General features: G+C 28.3%; 1 long non-coding RNA gene across 2 annotated transcripts; it reads left to right on the top strand.

Annotated features, from left to right (window-relative positions):
* The first annotated feature begins 11,925 nt into the window (after positions 1–11,925).
* On the top strand, positions 11,926–17,268 carry LOC136082311 (uncharacterized). 2 transcript variants are annotated; one of them, XR_010639585.1, is made up of 3 exons: positions 12,879–16,536; positions 16,606–16,674; positions 16,925–17,268. It is a non-coding gene; the product is annotated as an uncharacterized LOC136082311 (long non-coding RNA). The 2 variants fall into 2 exon arrangements; XR_010639584.1 differs by having other exon boundaries at positions 11,926–16,674.
* The last annotated feature ends 5,996 nt before the right edge of the window (positions 17,269–23,264 follow it).

Raw genomic sequence — 23,264 nt, 5'->3', positions numbered from 1 at the left:
ATAAAAAGTATGAAATAAAAGTATAGTAGTTTTATAAATACATTAATATAAAAAACAGCAATAACCATAAAAGATAAAATTAATATTCATTAAATAATATAAAAATTTCTTAATTTGGTTATATTTGGTCTTAATTTCTTATTTGGTCAAATAAAAATTTCTTAATTTGGTTTCGATTGAGAAAAAGAATGTTAGTAACAAAAGGGTATTTAGTTAAAATCATTTTTTTATAAATGATATTATTTGGTTCCAGGAAGAAATATATTGATGTTTTATACAGAGTTTGCCATATTTGAAAGTGTTGAAAAAGGAAGTGTTTAAGTTAAAATTTTCAGTATTTCGAGTGTAATATTTGTGTGTCTCATTTGTTTTAATAAAAAAGTTATTGAACGAAAATGGTAGTTTATTTTGAAGAAAATCAAACACAAAGAGACAATGATAAAGCTTTAGAAGATCTTGAAATTTTAGAATTTTTAATTCAGAAAACCTATTTTCGATATTAAATCGTAAAGAAGAAAATGTCATAATTATTATGGATGTGCGTTGTAAACTGTTTATACGATGTAATAGAAAACAACCTTTTTGACCCCAAACAGTGCAACATTAACTTAGATGTGAAGAGAACAAGAAATTGTAAATTGATATTAGAATATGTTGAGAAACATAGTGCCGTATTAATGACAACATACTATTGGCACGTGAGAGTATTTTATTTAATTGAATTAGTTAATAGTACCATGATAGGTTTTTGTCAGGAAATAGCCCGAGGTATTTTATATATTTAGATGGGAAAACTCTTTTACCGTTAATTCTAATTTTCACATTATCACTATCAATTTTTTTTTTTTTGGATGGTGAAAAATAATAAATTCAGTTTTACTAATATTTAGAGAAAGACGGTTACTATTTAATCAATGACACAAATGATGAAGATCTGATTCAACTTTTTTTCAAAGCTGCACGAGTGAGTACGATTTTTAATATAAAAACTAAGGTTGTTCACGGAAGCAAAAGTTGAATTTTCAAAAGTTGATAAAAAAAAAAAGTTTCCCAAACTCTATTTCTGTTTTGGTGAGTTCGAAATAATTTTAAACTAATTAATTTTGCATCGAAACGATTTTTTCATTTCGAAATTGTAAAATTTGCTTCGAAATATTATTTTGATTTCGAAATTCTGAAAATATTACTGAAACAATTTTTCACCTTCGAAATTCTAAAATTTGCTTCAAAATATTTTTGCGATTTCGAAATTCTAAAAATAATATCGAAACAATTTTTCACTTTCGAAATTCTAAAATTTGCTTGGAAATATTTTTGTGATTTCGAAATTCTGAAAATAATACCGAAACGATATTTTACTTTCGAAACTCTAAAATTTGCTTCGAAATAATTTTTCAGGGATTAGAACCCCAACGGTTCTTTTGCAGGGATTAGAACCATCAGGATAAGATAGAGGGTTGATATTTTGTGACATTTTGTGGAGGAGGGGGATCTGAAAAGTTTTTTGTGTGACATAATTTGCAAATGACCCCTTACATCTACACGGTGAAATGTTTCATATAAAATATTAGCTGTCTCAAACTGAATAAAACCTACCTATAGCAAAAGCTACTTAAGTGTTTTTGTTTACAACTTAAATTGTAAATTCAAAACTATATTTGGTTAAACTATAGTTTATTAGTCGAAATGTGAGGAGGGGGGGCGGGAAGACTAATAAAAGAAATCAAGTAATTTATGTCTGTTTTATATATTTTTAAATTATATAACTTAAATATTAATGAAAGAAAACAATATGAACGCCACGCAGGATAAATTTTGCTAGGTCCAAATAATTTAATATTGTGAAAAAGTCCTTTTTAAATCTTGATAAATATAAAACAAATATAAGTCTAAAATAGTAAAATAAAAGTAAATATAAGTTTTAAAATAAACTATTTAGATATGAAGGGTCTTACAATTTAATTATATTTAGAGCCCTAGTTAAAGAACGGAACAGATTGGCACTGTATATCGGATCGATATTGTTTGAGAATCTTTTTAATAATCTCACGCAAAGACTGCTAAAAAAAACAAAAACAAAAAAAAACAACAACACATAACTATAAAGTTTTTTAATATAATAATAATTGTCATATGTTATAAAGTTGTTTAATAATGCAGGGCCGTCAGAAAAATCTTTGGACCATAAAAAGGCAGATGCCAAAAAGCATGCAGAAAACCTTTTTTGGCGAGCCCTCGTTAAATGATTAGTCGTAAACCCAGAAATACAGAAGTTAATTAACAATATTTTGGATTTAAATTAATTGGGATATCGAAAAAAGAAATTTGTAATTTTGATTATTTATTATTTATAAAAATACTAAAGAAATGAAAAAATAATATAAATAAAATGTTAATATAGTAAAAATAGAGAAAAAGTATACAAAAATAGTGTAAGATGAAAATAATATTATTTTTACAAACACACACCCAATGAATCTTTCCCAACCTCTTTTCAGGCCTGGTTGTTTGTATATTATTTTTTAGATACTATGTTTTTTTTTTTTTTTTTTGTAGTTATTTTAGGTGCTCCCAGAAGTCCTTACGGTCTTTTCACAGAGCACCGCGGGAGAGCATTTAACAGGAAGTTCATGCCTCCTTCCGTACCAATGTCGCTGGTTGGGCTAGGGCTGGCGTCGAACCTAGGACCTCTGGGTTCTGAGCCAGAACTCTAATCACTGCGCCACGGCTGCTCATGTTAGAACGGCTGCTATGTCAGAACTAAGATCCGGCAAGTTACTTACCGTTAACATTACGAATTATTAACTTGGGCGGAATTTAATTCTAGTTACCATACATAATTACCGGAAGACGTTGTGAAGCTACTTTCAGTGTATTATAAGTTACTCTTGAGTACTTTTAGGTGTTCTCAAGTGACCGCAGATACCGGTACCGGTAACTAAAAGTAATTTTTTTGGAAGTTGCTGAAATCCTCAAACCCTTAATAGAACTTCAAGAGAGTAAACAAAAAACTTAGTGCTGGATTAGGAGAGAGGTCGTTGGGATGGAGGGAGATACTATATTTTAATTTTTTAATTTAATATGAAAGGAAGGTGGGCAAATATTATATTCCGGCTCTGAAAAAACTACATTCTATTCAAAAGTCATACTTGCTTTTGTTTTCTACTTATACACGCATTTCTAATATCTTTTTATTTGATTGAATGTTCAATCAAATAAAAAGATATTAGAAATGCATGTATAAGTACTATTATTTGACTAAATTGACTTTTAGTCGATTAGTAGATAATCCAAAGTCGATTAGACTTTGGATTATCTACTATTAGTCCGCTATTAGATTTTTCAAAGTCGACTAATTTCGACTAGTAGACTTTTAGTCGATTTAGTCGAAGTCGATAGCAACACTAGTTTAAACACTTTTTAATTTTAAATTTGCATAACGTAAGTTTAAACCTTAGATTTAGAATTTACATAAAAGTTCATGCGGTTTTCCTAAATGATATAATTATGATGTTTAAAAGTTATAATGTGCAATTCCCTAAGGGCCTCTGACACAAGTATTGTTGCAACAATTGTTGCAACGTAAACGGCTAATTACTCTCTAGTGGTTATTTAGATGAGATTTACAACGATTTCAAGCAATTATATTTATACCTTAGCAATCTTTTTGTTACATAACTCTAAAATGTAACTAAAGTTATAATAATCTCCTTAATCGCTCGGTAACTTAAGTGAAGTAACATGTGTTACACATTTACTAATAACATAAGATACTAATTTATTAATATTTGTTGTATGCGTACGAGTAAAAAAACTACTTGTTTTTTAGTTTTAATAAGCATGTCAAATACAAATAAATCCGTTATTAAGGAAGGAATAAGAAAGAGAAGCTTCGTTTGGACATATTTTGAAAAAGACCAAAAGAATCAAACAAAATGCGGCATATGTTATAAGATTCTACCTTGCAACAGTTCGACCAGTTCAATGCAATCCCATTTACCAATTGGTCATTGCATTAATTCAAAAATATCTAAAAAAATCAACAATTTTACTCAACGATGACGATATATCCGATATTGAGAGCGGTAATGAAAATAGTTTTGAAGAGACAGGTCATAAAAAATTAAACAAGTTATTGATGAACTTTATTGTTGGTACTGATCAGCCGATTTCGATAGTACGTCATCCAGATTTTGTAAATTTAGTTAGTGAGTTAAACAAAAGCTACAAAATGCCATGCATAAATACGGTGAGCAAAAAATTAATTCCATCAATTACGGACAATCTAAGATCAATTTTAATGCTAGAATTGAAGGGATATCATTTCATTACAATTACTTGTGATGTTTGATCATCATTGAGTAAAAACAGCTACCTCGGTGTGACTTGAAATATGATTCTGGTTGACCGAAACCTGGATCTTAGGTTTATGTCTCAAGTGAAAACAGCTGAATATTTATTTAATACGTTAAACGAAATCTTCAGTGAATGGTCAATCAGTAATAAGATTTTTGCATGGTCGTTAACACAAGATTCAAACGCTGGTCGTCGTTTGAATCTTGTGGTTAACGATCTGTTAAAAATGAGAGATATAAAAGTAAAAAAATTAAAAAATGGTTCAAAGTGTTACGAAGTAAAAGATTACGACGGTAATGGAAAATTAAGAAATTACAGAAAGTGAAGTTAAGAAATTACAGAAAGTGAAGTTAAAGAAATTGAAAAAAATTAACGAAGGCAAATTAGAAATCGCCAAGGTAATTTCATCCTGTAGGCACATTGTTGGTTCATTTAAGCATTCGGAGTTGTTACAAAAAAAGTTAAGAGAAGTTCAAGAAACACTTCGATATGAAACTAAAATAAAGTTAGTACAGGATATACCTATTCGCTAGAATAGCCAATTCGATATGATGGAATCTATATTAACTAATAAAACTGCGTTGGATTTGATAAGCATCGAATACCAAAATATTAAAGACTATCTTCCCACTGCTAATGAATTTAAGGTGCTGGAGGACTTATGTGATTTGTTACACCCAATTAAAGAGCTAACAAAACTTTTTAGCGGAAAGAAATATGTTACAGTAATATTTCTGTTTCCAACATTGTATTCTCTACTAAATGAAATACTTAAATCGCAACCCATTTTTACAGAACTAGTTAAGACTTTTCAAAAGGAATTATAAAGGTCTCAAAAAGGGCGTTTTAAATACATTTTTACTAATGATTTTTTCTTAGCAGCTACTTTTCTTGATTTCAAATTTCGTAAATTTGAATTTATCAAAAATGATATCGATAGATATGAATGCATTACAAAGGCAAAAATGTTTATAAAAACATTTTATGAAATGCATCTAAAAGAATCCGAAGAAATCAATAGAACAACTGAAACAAATTGTTTAAATAACACTTTAAACTCATCAAGCAGCTCAACTGACAATACCATAAAAACATTTCAGCAATCGTCAACGCCACCGTTTGCAAATACTACTACTTTCGTTAGCAACAAAAGACAAAAGCCGATCAACTTAATTGAACTTGTAACAGATAAATCATGTTGTCATTTAATTGAAAACAATGATACACTTGAAAAAAAAAAAACGATTACAGTCTGCAATACTTTCAGAGCTACGAAAATAGTGCCCTCGAATTTTTCCAAGCTAATCAAAAGTTGTTCCCGGTTTTGACACAAATTGCACGGGTAATACTTTCAGTTCCAGCGACATCGGTACCATCAGAATGCTTATTTAGTTCAACCGGTTTAATAGATACGGAGCTACGGAGCCAGCTGGCGCCGAGCTTATTGAAGCAGTTAGTTTTTATTAAAGAAAACAATTAATGAAAAACATTTCTTTATCAAATAATGTTAAAAGAGTTCGAATTGATCTGAAATTTGTTTTCGCTTATAATTCGTAGTAACTTAAAACACTTGTATTCTTTTTTATTTATCTGATGAGCTTTTTTACGAACAGCTTAATTAACGACAAGTTGTTTTCTTTCCAGTCTTTATTTTCTTTTCCTGTCTGGAAAAAACACCAGTGTTCAATCATTGAGCTGCCACCAGGGCAGGTGCTTGTAGGTGTCACGTAGTGGGGTGCAATTAAAATTTTCGCTAAGTAAAAAAAAAGGTCCTTGTTTTTTGAAATTCGACGGCTGAATGGTCTAAAAGGTCTACATTTGCCGGCTTATATAAAAGGGTAAATTTTTTCGACTAAATGCACAAAAAATGCATTGAGGAGGGAAGGGGTGTGAATAACTTTAAATTTAAGTAATCTTTCCCCATCACTGAATGGTTTAGAATCTGTAACTAAAGAGACTAATTTCATAGCTTGCAACAGTAGCATTTACTGTTAAGATAGTGCCTCTTTTTAACAAATCTTGTTGTCCAACGAACTAATTATAAATTTGTTTTTTGTTTTTTTCCCTAATTCGTCAAGAAACTGATTAAGTTTTTTAGATTTTTTGAATCATGGTGCCTCTTTAAATTATATTCTTTGCACACTAAAACAGGTTCATTACATACTAAGCATACTGGCACCAAATTAAATTTACCAAAATGGTATTATTTTGCTATATATACATATATCTCTATATATAACTTATATATATATATATATATATATATATATATATATATATATATATATATATATATATATATATATATATATATATATATATATATATATATATATATATATTTATATATATATATAATAAAAGGTCTACCTGCTGAAACACCCCGTGGTAAATTATTTAGGCGCCCGGTTATTTTAATATTATTATGCAAATAAAATATAAGTATTAAAATAACTTTTTGGAATAAATTTAACTTTCCAAAATTTTGCTTTTTTTTTCTTCCTGAAATTAAATAAACTTTTCGAAATCTAATTTTATTTTCGAACTTAATTTAGGTTATCAAATATTGTTTGGTTTTTTTCAAAATTAATTGCACATTTCGAAATTATTATTTTTCTTTCGAAATTAAGCTCACTTTTCGAAATCTTTTTTTTTTTTTGAAATAAATTTCACATTTCACAAATTTAATAACTTTTTTGTAAATATCGGTCCTAACCTGGCATCCAAGATAAACAACTCGAACAATTCATTTAATAAATATTTTACTGACCATACTAGTTCATTTTCTGAGAGTGACCTAAAATTGGAGGAATTTGAAGAAGCAAAAAAATCAATCAGAAAGAACAAAGCTCCGGGCATCGATGACATTTCCAGCAATGTAGTATATGATATTTTATCCATTGTAGCAGATCCTTTATTTAATGTTTTCAAGTCATCAATTAGAACTGGAGTTGTTCCGAACAAATTAAAAATTGCGAAGATTTTACCTGTATTTAAAACTGGAGACACGGCATTGCTAACCAATTATAGACCTATTCTTCCAGTGTTTTCCAAACTCCTGAAAAGAATAATGTACAACCAACTTTATAAATATTTAGCAGACAATAAAATTCTAAGTGAATGTCAATACGGCTTTCAAACTAATCATTCTACGGAACATGCAACCTTAGACCTAATGGACAACATTAGCTCGTCATTTGATAAAGGAAAATTTGTATTGGGAGTTTTTATCGATCTTACAAAAGCTTTCGATACTGTCAACCATAAAATTCTGCTCGAAAAAATGAGAAAATAGAGTATAAAAAATCAAACTAATAAATGGTTCACTAATTATTTAAATAACAGGCAACAATGTGTTATTATAGACGGTATCACTAATACGGAGTTATTAAAAATCAAATGCGGTGTCCCCCAGGGATCTATTCTTGCACCTTTATTATTCCTTATCTACATTAACGATCTTCCTAAAGCCTCTACAAATCTCGATTGTATAATGTTTGCAGATGATACCAATCTGTTCTATTCATCTACCTCTATCAATGACCTCTTTGATAAAGTCAACTTTGAACTTCAAAATCTTAAAACATGGTTCAGTGCTAACAAGTTATCATTAAACGCGCAAAAAACTAAATATATTTTATTTCACTCAAAGAAACAGAAGAACAAACTACCATCAATTCTACCGACACTAAGTATTGACTACAAAAAAATTGAAAGAACCCAAACAATTAAATTTCTTGGTGTGATTATTGACGAAAATGTTTTATGGACAGCTCATATAAATGCCATCAACACTAAAATATCTAAAAGTATTGGTATACTTTTTAAAGCTAGACCATTTTTATCGCAAAAAAACCTAAAACTTCTTTACTTTTCCTTTATACATAGTTATCTCACATATGCCAACATAGCCTGGGGAAGCACACACAAGACACAATTAATATCTCTTTATCGACGACAAAAACATGCTTCTAGAATAATACATCATAAAAACAAACTGACCCACGCTAAACCCCTATTAAAAGAAATGAAAGCACTAAACATTTACCAAATTAATATCTACGCTAACATTTTGTTCATGCTTAAATACAAACTAGGATTAGTTCCAAACCGATTCACAGGAAACTTCTTTCAATCTAACATCAACAAATTTAACACAAAAGCAACTGGTAACTTTATTGTACCCCTGAAAAAAAAAAAAGTTCTCAATTTTCTATTTCTTATCGTGGCCCATATTTATTCAACAAATTAATTCCGAATTATACCTCAATTTCTCTCCCAGGCAATATAACTTCTTTAAAGTCGAAACTCAAATATCATGTTCTTAATATGGATAATTACCTAGAAATGTTCTAGTTCTGATGGTAGATCAAAATTTACGCTCAAATTAAAATAATCAGCAATCAAATACATATGGAAAATGTAAATTTATGTTTAACAAATAAAGCTAGTATTATTATTATAAACCTCAACACTAACACAAAACATAGTTCAATTAAAAAGAAAAGAAAAAAAAGTTTGCAATAATAACATGTAAAACATTTCTTTAATGAGAATCACATTGTTTATATGTGTGCTTTACGCAATACCTCAAGGTTCTCGATGATAAGACTAATATCAGTCTTCTACCTAGTTCCCTACAACAACAAAACCCTTCTTATCAAGTCATAGCATACCTAATTATTGCTTCCTATACTTAACGGTATTTTGTAAAATGTATTTTTTTTTGTTTAGGAAGTAAAGTTTCTTTATAATAATGCAGTGTAAAAAATTTGTAATTAATATGTAGTTGTGAAAATTTAAAGAAAAAAAAAACAAAAAAAAATTTCGAAATTGTTTTTTTTCTTTCGAAATTAATTTCACTTTTTGAAGTTCAATTTTTTATTTCGAAATTAATATTACATTTCGAAATTCCTTTTTTATTTCCGAAATTAATTTGGCTAGTTCGATTATTTTTATAAGTTTTTATAGATATCGAAAAAAAAGAAGTATTTCGGTACCGTTTTAATCGAAAATTTTCGAAATTTGCAATTTCGATAATGAACCCTAATAAAAACCAATCATTAGCTATACCCCGTATACAATAGTGATACAATTTTTCAATTAAAATCTTATGGTCAACTGTATCAAATATCTTTTGGAGATCAATAAAGATGCCACAAGCAAAAGAACCACTATCAGAAGCCTTGTCATTATTTAGAAAAAGAATAACTGATATTAAATTAATTTATTGCCCTCTATTATAAAAATTACTTTCATTAAAATTTCTTATTCTTTCAAAAATTATATTCATTATTATATTTTTTGTTCTCTAATTTTATTTGTTTACTTTTTGGAATTAAGGAGTGTAAAAAGCGTGCTGAAATTAACAATATGAGCAGCAACTATTTTCATATGAACGAGCGCAATAAATAAAAGGTTTTTGTTTGAACATCATATCGAAAACTCTTCTGAAACCTTGAAAATCAGACCAACTATTATTATTTAAACGTGTTCAGAAACCTTGAAAATCAGACTCACGATTATCATTTTAATATGTTCAGGCATTAAACTCTTTAAAAAAAACTAACACACCCATATTTTTCATATTTATCAGATCATCAATTTGTGCATATTCTCGAAGATTACTATAATTTTCAAGCGATTAATTTTCCATTATTTTGCAACCCAAGCAGCAAACATAAAAGTTTTTTAGATTTAATACTGGCCGAATCATCCAACCGCGTATACAATACTGAACCTCCACTTTGCAATACCTCCAAACAATACCACCTCTCTATTGAATGGCATCTAGCTACCACCGAAACTATAAAAAGACCTCTTTTTGTGCGGTTGAACTTGAACTATAAACTTGCAGACTTCAAAAATCTGAACCTTGAAATAAAAAAGTTGACTGGGTTGTTTATTTCTAAGAACACATCACAATGTTACGAAATTTTTCTCATTATTTATAATCGTTTTGCCACAAATGGATACCTTGTAATAAGAAATTAATTCGTAAAATTCCACCACCCTGGATGAATGATCTGCTGCGTAACCTTATTGCAAAAAAAAAAAAAAAATTTATGAATTTTAGTCCAGCAAACCATATCTCGTATTATACCAGTTCTCGATAAATATAAGCAAGTTCGCAATCTGATTAAAAAGATTAAAAATACTGTGTCGCTAACATTTTGGAGGCAATGGATATTATTTCTTCATCCTTGGCATATAAGCAATGTGTTGATATAATTTTTCTTGACTTTGCCAAGGCTTTTAACATTGTGCCGCATCAACGTCTTATGCACAAACTAAAAGCATTTGGGATCTCTGGAATTTTTTCTTTGCTGGATTAATGACTTTCTTACTAATCGAAAGCAGAGAGTTGTTCTTGGTGAGTGCGAGTCCAGCTGGGTAGACGTAAGTATTTGTGTACCACAGGAAAGCGTCTTGGGTCCACTTTTGTTCATCCTTCATATAAACGATTTACCGTCAGCTATTAATTACTTCCCATGTACCCAGTGAAAAATAAAACCGCGTCCCACATGGGTTCCGCGTGGGTTCCGTGTGGGATTGATGGGATTTACGTGGGACGGATTTTCCCATGTGGTATCCGTATGGAAATTTGTCACCTTAAACCCATGTGGGTAATCCCACATGGGTTACATGTGGGAACCATATGGTATTTACACACATGGGAAATCCCACGTGGGTTTCATGTGGGATTTGCATGGGAATTAATTTGAAAGCTGGAAACTAAAAAAAAAACTTTTTAAAAAAAACTAAATAAAAATTTTTAAATCGACATTGCATTGCGTTACGTTTATATTGTGTGAAAATATTTTATATTAATATAGAAAATGGCAAGCAAGTATGTAAGTACCACGAATAATGTTTATCTTTCTTTATAGAAATAAGATTAAGATTTGTGTAAATAGACGTATTATTAGGATAATATAATAGTTATTTGAATTTAGATCTTGAGTATATTATCTGCAAACAATTAACTGATGAAAGTTCAAATGTTGTCAAAAACCAAGCATGCATGCATGGGACACTACAGTGTCCCACAAAGAAATGCAGGTTTAAAAGTCAAAGAATTCCCAATTTTCTTTGTTAAAAAAGAAAAAAATAGGGTGGTGGTGGTGGAGGAGATTTTCTGTAACTTTTTTTATGCTCCAAAACTTTTAACTTTAGATATAATAAGGTCCTTATGACTTAAGGGACTTACAAACTATATTGAGGAACAAAAACAGGATATTAACAGAAACTTTTCAATTTTTAATCTGGAGTACCACAGTGTTATTGGGAATACAGTGTTAATAAAGCCTCTGGGTCCAGTTTTCAAAGTAATATAATCTAAAGTAATGTTTAAATAAAATAGTATACTTTAAAATGCTTTTAAATTTATAAAATTTATATGTATAACTATATATACATATAACTCCTGATATAGTTATACATATAACTCCTGATATAGTTATACATATAATTCCTGATATAGTTATACATATAACTCCTGATAGTTAACTATATGTATAACTAGTTATACATATAATTTGTTATAAAAACTTATTTTTTAAGGTTATGCTTGAACAAATTAGTACCAATTAATTCAAATTTAAGATTTAGTTAAAGTTCAAGTTAAAGTTCTTATTTATTCATTGTTTTTGTTAATTTTATATTTATTTGTTCAAATTTGTTAATTAGTACTATTTCTTACTACAGTAAGAATGTTTATCATTGCTCAATAGGTAGGTTCTCAGCATAACAATGCTTTTTTCTTACACTTTCTAAAGAGAAATATGGCAAATTGATTACTTATTTTACCTAAATCATAGGATCATCTATGCATAATGATGTCAGATGATGACCCGGTTTATTGAACACCTTCACCCTTTATCAAACTCAGTCAATTTTTTGCCATCTCCCATTGAAAATGATGTCAGTTTTTGTTATCATATTATGATGGTATATCTGAATTGTTAATATAATATAAAGAATGCATATACCATCAATTTTTTTCTGGTTCAATTATACATTTATTCTCAACAGTACTAAAAGTAAAAAAAAAAACACAACTTGTTCTTTCAGATAAGCAAGCTAATTTCTGAATTTAAATTGTTTTTCCTATGATCCTCTACAGTTTTAAGCAACAAAAGCAAGAAGTTTTTAGACCACATTGTTGGTGTAAATACATCTAAAACCTGCTCATAGCTAGCATAAATTGTTTTACTTTTTTTTAAATAAAATAATTTAATTTTTTTTTATTCAATTTTTTAATTGACATTATTTTGGTCTCAACATTCCCTCCCCATTGTTAATTATTGTTAAACTCACACTGCCCCTCTATCTACTGGCATTATTTATGGATGATCCCATAGCCTAAATACTATATATATATATATATATATATATATATATATATATATATATATATATATATATATATATATATATATATATATATATATATATATATATATATATATATATATATATAATTTTTACTTTATATACAACACCATTTAATATACAACAAATTCTTACAAAGCTTACAATAATTTAGTAAAATTCAATCTGAGTTATTGAAACGTAATAAATTTAACATCAATAGAAAAGTAAAGCTGTCATTTAAAATGTAAGGGTCAAAATATGTTGAAAGTAAAATTAAGTTACTAATAAAATCACGTTCAACAATGATAAATATTCTTACTGTAGTAAGAATTAGTACTAGTTAACAAATTTGAACAAATAAATATAAAATAGTGAAAAAACAATGAACAAATAAGAACTTGAACTTGAACTAAATCTTGAATTTGAATTAATTGGTACTAATTTGTTCAAGCATAACCTTAAAAAATAAGTTTATATAATAAATTTTATGTATAACTAGTTATACATATAGTTAACTATCAGGAGTTATATGTATAACTGCATGCATTTTGAAGCATTTTATTTAATTTATATATTACTTTAGATCATATTACTTTGAATACTGGACCCAGCGACTTTATTCCCAATTACACTGTGGTACTCCAGATTAAAAATTGAAAAGTTTCTGTAAATATCCTTGTTTTGTTCCTCAATTTACTTCGTAAGTCCCTTAAGTTTTATGAACCTTATTATATATATAAAGTTAAAAGTTTTGGAGCCTAAAAAAAATTATGGAAACCTCCCTATCTCCCCCCTATTTTAATATTTTTTTTTAATAAAGAAAATTTGACTTTCAAACCAGCATTTCTTTGTGGGACACTGCAGTGTCCCATGCATGCATGCTTGGTTTTTGACAACATTTGAACTTGCATCAGTCAATTGTTTGCAGATAATATACTCAAGAACTATATTCAAATATCATATGAACATGTTAGAGAATGTTCATATGATATTTGAACATCACAAATTAGATAATATTGTTGTGATATGTTATATAAATAATACCATAATAGATTATGATATGAAAATAAGATAGGATATAAAGGCAATGATCAAAGAATAAATTTACTTATAGAAATTTAGATGTTTGTTTATTAGTTTCAGAATATTATATTATGTGTGACCGCGGCCTTCTATAATAACAGGCCTTGACATCGCGCAACAAATTTGTTAAACTGAAGGCCAATTCCTAATACTGCGTTTACATTTTCATCTTTTAACATTAGACGAAAGTTTGTGTTCGCGCTTTTTTAATAAATCTTTAAAATTTGATTGGTTTATAAATTAGATAGCGCAACTTCAAGACGATAACGTTGTAAGTTTCAAGGCGTTAACATTGTAAGGTAATAATATTGTCAAACTAACGATTAGTTTTTTTAAATGCCTTAAAAATGCCTTTGAAATGCTGTGTATCTCCTTGCAAGTCGAACTATCTCAACTGCAACAAAAATATCAATTTATACAACTACAACTACAATATCAATTACAACTACAACGAAGTTTATATGATTGTTTGTGTATTGACTACAAGTTGCCAAGTATAAGGACTTTAACACGATTGACTTCAAAAATAAGCTCAATGGAGGACCTAAGTTTCATAAATAGTATTTTTATGAATTTAAATCGATTAAAAAGCGTTTTCCATACTACTAATTGATGAGGTCTATGTCAAAGCTTCATTACTTTACCAAAGAGGTGCTTTGTTTGGTCAAGCATTAAACTACCCTGAAAAGTTAGCTAAAACAATTTTATCATTTATGATTAAATGTCTTTTTGGAGGTCCAGAATTTATATGTAGAGCTCAACCTGTTGCAAATCTTTCCTCTGAATTTCAGTTTGCTCAATGTCAACAAATTGTCTATACCATAAATAATATTGAAAATAGTAAGACACTGGTAATAATTACTGATGGTAACCGTGTAAATCAAAGATTTTTTGGAATGTTTAAAACAGTTGATAGTAAACTATGGTTAACAACATCAGGTATATATTTATTGTATGATTATGTGCATCTACTAAAATCTATACGAATTGGTTGACAAAAAAGACTGGGGGACTTCAATTTTTGAACAATAAAGAACTGGCTTTGGCTAAGTGAAGTGATTTAGAAACTATATATAAAACTGAGTGCAATAGTCTTTTTAAACTCTCTAAACTTACAGCTAAATCAGTTTATCTAAAACCAATAGAGAGACAATCTGTAAAGTTTTGTTTGTCTGTTTTTTGAAAAGAAACAGTAGCTGCATTAAGAATGCATTCAGAGATTGAAAATAAAGCATTTGAAGGTACTGCTGTATTTATTGAAAAAATAATTTTTTTTCGAATGTTGTTAATGTCAAAGCACCTGGTGCTGGCATTCGGTTTAGAAATGAATTATGCGAAGAAATCCACTCAGTTGGTGATCAACAGTTACGAGATATTGCTGAACTGTCAAATTTTATGAAACCTACAGGTAAGCGTGTAAAACAGCTTACGCTAGATACTAGCAATGCAATAGCGCATTCATGTTATGGCTTTATTGATCTTGTAGAAACTTTGTTGAGTAATGGAGCAAAGTATGTCTTATTAGGTTGGTTTTCAACAGATCCACTTGAAAAAGCTTTTTCTAAGCTTTGACAGGGATCTGGAGGTACTTACTTTATAAACGCTAAATCTGTAATTGAAAAAATTAATATTCAACTTACTAAATTGATATTACAACTTGACATTCCTGTTGATGGTATCGATTGTCATACTTGTGACATATGTTTTAGAGATATTTCTACTGATGAAAAAGAACTTCTGGATAATATACATGATCTTGAAAGCTCAGTTAATAAATCTACATTAGTGGCTATAGTTTACATAGCTGGCTATGTGCAAAAAAGCGAAATAAAAATTTATGATGATTCTACCAATTATTATTATAAATATGGAAGTTATCTGTATAGCCTAAACAGAGGCGGACTTGAAATTCCTTCTGATGCTCTTTTCTAATGGTCAATATTTTGCTTTTTTTTTTCAAGGTGCTACTGACCCTTTATACAGAACATTTTGTGTTACTCAGTTTTAGTTCATTGCTGCTAAATATTAATTTAAAATCGCAAAAAAACAATGCAGAGTATATTCTAATATTCTGCTAAAGAATTACTCACTAATTACCACTCCCAAAATACTAAAGCCATCATAATTTATGTGAAAATTAGTTTTGTAATTAATTATGCTATTTACTTGTTATGTTTTTTATTTTCTCATTAGCCTATATGTCTTTCAATATGTTTGGATTTGTAAATATTTACCCTGTTGAGATATATTGATAAAACTTTTTTTTTGCTTGAATCAACTTTTGTTGGTGTTTTTTATTGTTGGTGATTTTTATTGTTACCATTTTTAGCAAAAAAAATTAAAAATACAGTTATCTTTTTAATATATAGATATATACTTTGTTATGGTTCTGCTTGTTATTGATACTATTTAATATTACATAAATATTCTTAATGAAATTTGAAATACGAAAAATATGATTATCTTTTAACAACTTTTTGGTTTTCTTTTTATATTTCCGTCTTTACTAGAGATTATTATTAGAAAACATAGACTGCCATTACACCCTACCTAATATAAAAATATATAAATATAAGTAAAAGTGAAAGTTTAATCGGCCTTCAGTTTTTACAGCATTTTGCGCGATGTCAAGGCCTGTTATTATAGAAGGCCGTGTGTGTGACGAAAAAGATACTTTTGCATCCAGTGGCTATTGCACCCAACGTCTACATCATTGAAAAAGTAGGTTTTTACATTTTTGTTTTTGTTTTTTTGTTTAACTACTTATCCTAATTGATCACTTTTTTTCAGGATTCTCCTCATGGGTTCAAGCTCATTACGCATAATATGTGTTCAATTACCCATAATACGTTAGTCATTGTAAGTAATAAATTAGGAAATAATTATTTGTGAAATATTGTAGTCATTAATGACTTCAACCTGGCTAATAATTAAAATTGCTCGACTAATAAGGTTCCTTATTAAAATTGCTCTCTCTCTCTCTGTCTCTCTCTCTGTCTCTCTCTCTGTCTCTCTGTCTCTCTCTCTCTCTCTCTCTCTCTCTCTCTCTATATATATATATATATATATATATATTTATATATATTTGTATTTATATTTTTTTTTTTAGAAAATGTTTGAAGAAAGTTAGAAGCAGTGGTGTTCGACTCGCAAGTTTTCTTGTAATTTAGCGAACGGGGATTCTGGGATGTCTAGTACAGCCAGATTTGTAAACAATAATATTTATGTCAAGACGTTTTGACAGATTTGTAAAGAGTAATGCTTTTGTAGAGATGGTTTTAAATTATTTTAAACAATAATGCTTCAATAAAATATAGCAGCAATATTTTTTTAGTTAAAAATCAAATGGTTTATTTAAAAAACGATGAAATATATATGTATAAAAATACCTTTTTATGGCGTTTTTAATGTTTGTATTTTTGTTATATTTTGAATTATAAAAACAACCTTTAATATTATTTTTATTGTTCAAAATATAAAAAAAATACAAACATTAAAAATGCCATGAAGCGCTATTTTTATTCTTATATTCTAAATGTTTTCAAAATGTTACATTGTTATACTGTTTACAAAGAATGTTACATTGTTTAACAAAGTATTATAACAAACCTGTATAAGTATTTATAACAAAGTATTATAATAAAACTATTACTTATTGTATTTACTATAAGTATTTATAACAAAGTATTATAACAAACCTATTACTAATTGGTTTACTAAAAATATTAGTCACATGAACATGTTTTTTTTAAAACATATGTACGTTTCAATTCTTTACTACCCTTTGCAGTATGCTAGAAGGTTTATAATATAACTGTATGGTAGACAGCAATCAGGGTTTTATTTAAACAAAAAAACATTTTTTTGACAACACTAAGATGAGATTATATTCAAGTTTTGTAAATGTTCTAATATTTAGAGATTTATTTAGTAGCCCAAAATTATACAACTGCTGTATGAATTGTTTATTGAGCTCTGTTAGTATAAAACAACTCAAACGTTCCTTCTGGTGTTAATGTGCTTTCGTTATTGTTTTTTATGTTTTTATAAATATATTTATTATTTTTATTTTCCACATCTTAAATATGAAATAAAAATTGTTAAGCGTATCGAAAACTTGTAATTTCAATTTAGCACATCTCAAAAAAATGAATAAACATTTTTCAACTACATATAATATTTTACTATTTATGAATAATACAAACAATTTTTTTTGATTGAAGATTATATAGGAAAGTAAAATTGCAGTTTTCTTTAAAAACTGTAATGATACCTGATTTATTTTTGCTTACAACTGTTTTATTAATGTTTACATCTAAAATAAAAAATTATGCATACATATATATATATATATATATATATATATATATATATATATATATATATATATATATATATATATATATATATATATATATATATATATATATATAATTCACACAAAAAAAGTACTCTTTACAATACAGTAAAAGTTATTATTATTATGATTATATGTTTGGAGTAAAATAGCAAGATAGTTGTAAGAGGTATTATTGAGTAAAGGCAAATATATATATAGTAATAATTGTTTAATAATATATTATATATATATTATACTGCTGGTTTAGGTGAGTAGTGTGATGTCATACTGAAAAAGCCTGCTGCCGGGGCTTCAATACATACATCGACTGACAAATAGCCTGACTCTCACAGGAGTGCTGATACGTCGACTGAGGGTTTGGCATATTTAATTAATGTAACAAAAATATGGTAATAATTTGTTACACAAATATGCTAAGCTAGATAATATATATATAAATATATATATATATATATATATATATATATATATATATATATATATATATATATATATATATATATATATATATATATATATATATGTATATACATTAAATTGTTTAAATGTAGTATTCTATACTACATTTAAACAATTTAAAGTAAATGGAAAGAAAAATAAATTAAAATTGATTGAATTATGTTATAACAAAGTAAAAGTTGTAATTTTTTATAAATATTTTTTTGTTTATGTTTACAATCTGGCTGTGCTACACATCCCAGAAGCCTTTGCGTTAGCAATTACAAGAATTTAATGCGAATTTTGCCGAGTCGGACCCCACTGGTTAGAAGATACTAAAAAACCTTGGTATTATGCAAGCCGAAGCGATTTAATTAATTCAATCGACAAAAAACGGCGTGTAAATCGCAAAAGAAAAAATAATTTTTTTAATATTCATTTTGGATGTATTGATTAATAGCATTTATTTTAAAATAAGTTCATTTTGCAACACGTTTTTTAATTTTATAAAATTTCGTCATAATAGTTTATGGTAAATCCCACATAGGTGATAGGTGAAAAACATCACATGTAAAAGATCAAAAATGCTACACATTTTGAATATCAAATGGGATAAAGTAGCAAATACCAGATTAAGTTAAGCCTCTCTGAAAGCTTCGATGATTAATTTTAAATTACTATTTAAGTAATTTTTAAATTAAAAGAATTTTAAAAATTATCATAGAAGCATTCAAACTTTCATTTGTCTAGTATTGACTACTTTTATACCATTTGGATTAAAATATGTGGCATTTAAGATCTATAACATGTAGTATTTTCCACCTATATCCCATGTAGGATTTACCACATAAAACCCATGTGGGATTTACCATATGAAACCCACATGGAACAAAATAATAATCCCCATATGGGTTACATATGGTAAAAACCCACGCGTATCCCATGTGCGCTTTTTCACTGGGTAAGTTGTATGCGGATGACTGCAAAATTATTGCTCCAATTGAAGGTGCTTCAGATTCAGACAAGCTACAGCTTGATTTAAATGCTATTACTGAATGGTCTGAAAAATGGTACATGAAGCTGAATTACAAAAAATGCAAAGTGATGCGTATGGGTAAAAATAACTCCCAAAATAATTACTAAATGTTTAATGCTGCAACTTCAACTACCATAAACATTTTGAAATCTGAACAGGAGCATGATCTCCGCATTACGATTGCGTCGAATGGCAAGTGGGATACACACGCTTCCGAAATAGCATTAAAAGCTAATAACATCTTAGGATGGATGAAAAATTCATTCATAAGCAGAGACGAAAAACTATGGAAGAAATTATACACAGTTTATATCAGACCGCATTTAAAATTTGCGACTCCATCGTATTCAAAAAAGAGCTACAAAAGTACCTCACAGTCTAAAAAAATTCTGCAATGAAGATTGCTTGCACCTCCTTAATCTAAACACTTTAACAACTAGAAGAATGTGTTTTGATTGCATTCAATATTTTAAAATTGAATATAAAATTGACAGAGTTGACAGACATGTTGAACCATTGACTGCAGAACCTAAGTATGATCATCGTAAACGCTAACGCCGAGAAATAGCAAATAATTATGAAGTACGAAGTAATTTTTCACTAACAGAGTAGCGAATCCTTGAAACAATCTTCCAAATAATGCTGTTCTATAAACTTCGGCAAATCTTTTTAGATCCAATACAATAGGTTTTTAGATTAAAAAAACTCAATTACAACATAAAATGTACAATGTAATTACCTGCTTACGCTGCAAATAGCAGGGCTTGTATTCATGCTCTTCTCCAGGAGTTCTCCTTGCAGTAAATATATACTATACTATACTATATAAATTTAACTCACATACGCTTATATACCAGAAAAAAGTAATAACAACTGAAACAAAGGAACTTTTTGTGTTTTTTTATAAAATCCTCTTAAACAAACAAACTTAAACAAAGAAAATATTCTAAAAGCTAAGTTGAATTATTAAACTGAATATTCTATTATTCATTCATTCAGAACATTCTAATTATTCTAAAAATTAAGTTGGACAAAACTAGTATATATATTAAACTGGTTGATTTCACTAAATTTAAGATTAAACAATAGATATTATGGATCACATAAATCACATAAAATATATCCTAAAACTATTGGGCAAAAATTTTGATGAACCCAAAATCTTATTAAAATACAGATATTAAAATACAGATCAAAATCAATCATTTTTATTTCTGGCATCATCCCACCACAAACCACATGCAAAACATTTACTATTTTCTAGTAAAATATTCTTATCATGAAGGGGAGGCCTTTTAATTGTTTTTTTCTTAAAGGAGACTAGAGGTCACTTCATTTGACTTAAGATTTGATTTTAATTATATATATTTCGTCGTTAATAGTATTTGCAATAACAATGTTCATGAATAAAAAACAATATATGACAGGGAAAAAAAAGAAGACTATAGTTGCCTTATCACTAAGCCCCGTAATAAATATACCGTAAATTACAATGCTAATAAAAACCGTAAAAGTTACATATGCTATAAATTTTTTTTTTTTTATTAACGCTTAAGTTTATTTTACTTACTAAAAAGACCAACAATAAAGAAGAAAAAACAAACAAACAAACAAAAAAAAAAAGACAAAACAAAAACAAAAAAAATAAACAGAAACAAGACTAGAGACAAGATTATTTATCATATTTATGTATTAGAATAGACAATCTTAGTAATAAACAATTATTAATACTAAATCATTAATAATAGTACTCTCATTTTAAACGCTTCAGAAGAAATTTAGTTCATTGTCGTTTAGTAAAAGATTTTGCTTAAGTTTAGTTTTAAATTGATTAAGCGACGAAAGTGGTTTAAGATCATTATTTAAAAGTGTATTCCAGAGTTTAGGTCCTCGGTTTGTGATTGAGTATTTAGTGGCAGAATAGTAGGTTTTGGATTGAGTATAGTTATTATTTGAAAATCTTGTGCTGTATATGTGATTTATTTTTTAAAATAAAGAGTTGAATAAATATGGTGCCATTTTTTTATCAAGTTTAAACATAAATATAAGAACATGATAGAGATTTAAATTATAAACATTTAGAATATTAAGTTTACTAAAAAGTATTTTTGAATGAGAGAAGCGATTTTCATTTGTAATAATCCTAATGGCGTGTTTTTGTTTACATAGAAGTTTACTTAGCTTTGTAACATTGGTGCTGCAACAAGCAATGTTAGCATAGTTTAGGTAACAGTGTATAAATGAAAAGTATATGTATTTAAGACAAGATTGGTTTAAGACCTGTAAGATACTTAAGAACTTTAGCTTACTAGAGAAAACTTCTTTGACTTTTGTATTATATAGAACCTACAACGTTAACAGACTCTTCACTGTTTCTTTTTGTTATTTTTAACTTTGATATGGACCTATTGTCCTGATATGCCCCACAAAAGTCATTTTACTGAAACTATAACTATTAAAAAAGTTCAATATCAGATTTCTTTTTAAAACCAAATTCTAAAAAAATATAAAATGTGTCTAAAAAATCTAAACTATTTATAATTAAAGCGATTTATCAGTAGTTCAAGATAAATCTTTTGTCGTTGTATTGCTTGATAAAATGCAAAAGTTTTGTTTTTTACGAACTTACTAATGCAGTCGAAATCGATAAAAAAAGCAGCGTATAAACTATTTTTTTAAATATTCAAGATCTTAAACGAGCCTCAAAGTTTTGACTACAATGTGATTAAATGTTTTCAAATGACTGGTTGTGTTAAGAGGAAGCTTGGAAGTGATTTAAAGAGGTTAGTTTGAACTCCTTTATTGATCAAGATTGTGAAGGGCCAAATTTCTTTGAATCCAGTAAGATCAATGAGGAAAATGACTAAAAGGTTTTCAGTGAGTAAGCACACCATCAGAAATGTGTTCAAAAAAAATATTAAAGTAAAGTAAAAATCCAGAAATAAAAAACACCTAGTTTCCCCAAGTGTCAAAAGAAAAAGATTTAAAAGATCAAAGAAACTTCTTAGCCTCTTGAAAAAGAGACCAACAAAGATTCTCTCCTCAGATGAGAAATTGTTTACTGTTAATTCAGTAGAATCAATTATTTTATAAATCATCGAACAATCCAAACAGTCCCAAGCATGTAAAGTATACGTTTAAAACTTAACATCCGGCCTCAGTTTTGATGTTTGGCCTGGTTTGATGGTCTCAAGTGATAAAAAGTGTTATTCCTCCGATTTTCATCAAATCTGGTCAGAAAGTATGTTTAATTACTTTACCAAAAAATTATGGAAAACCTTGAAAACCATGTCAAGCCCTGGATTGATGCCCACTACTTTCCAGACAACAATGTGGTATTCCAGCAAAATCAAGCACCACCACATACGTTTCATAAGACCCATAGGTGACACCAGAAGAATCTGTTAAAACATTGGTTAAAAGTGTAATGGCTACCTGGATTTCCAGATTTGTTACCTCTTGACAATTCAATTTGGGCGTATGTAGAGTTAAGAGCTTGTCAACGTCCCCACAACAGTGTCAACTCCCTGAAGGCTACCATCAAAAAGGAGTGGAACAAGATGCCTAAGGACTATATCCAGACCACCTGTTCTAGGTTCAGATCTTGAAGCTGTG

The sequence above is a fragment of the Hydra vulgaris genome, chromosome 07, assembly GCF_038396675.1.
Source record: "Hydra vulgaris chromosome 07, alternate assembly HydraT2T_AEP".
Classification (NCBI taxonomy): Eukaryota; Metazoa; Cnidaria; class Hydrozoa; order Anthoathecata; family Hydridae; genus Hydra; species Hydra vulgaris.
The sequence above is the reverse complement of the archived record's forward strand: the minus strand, read 5'-3'. Positions and strand labels throughout refer to the sequence as shown.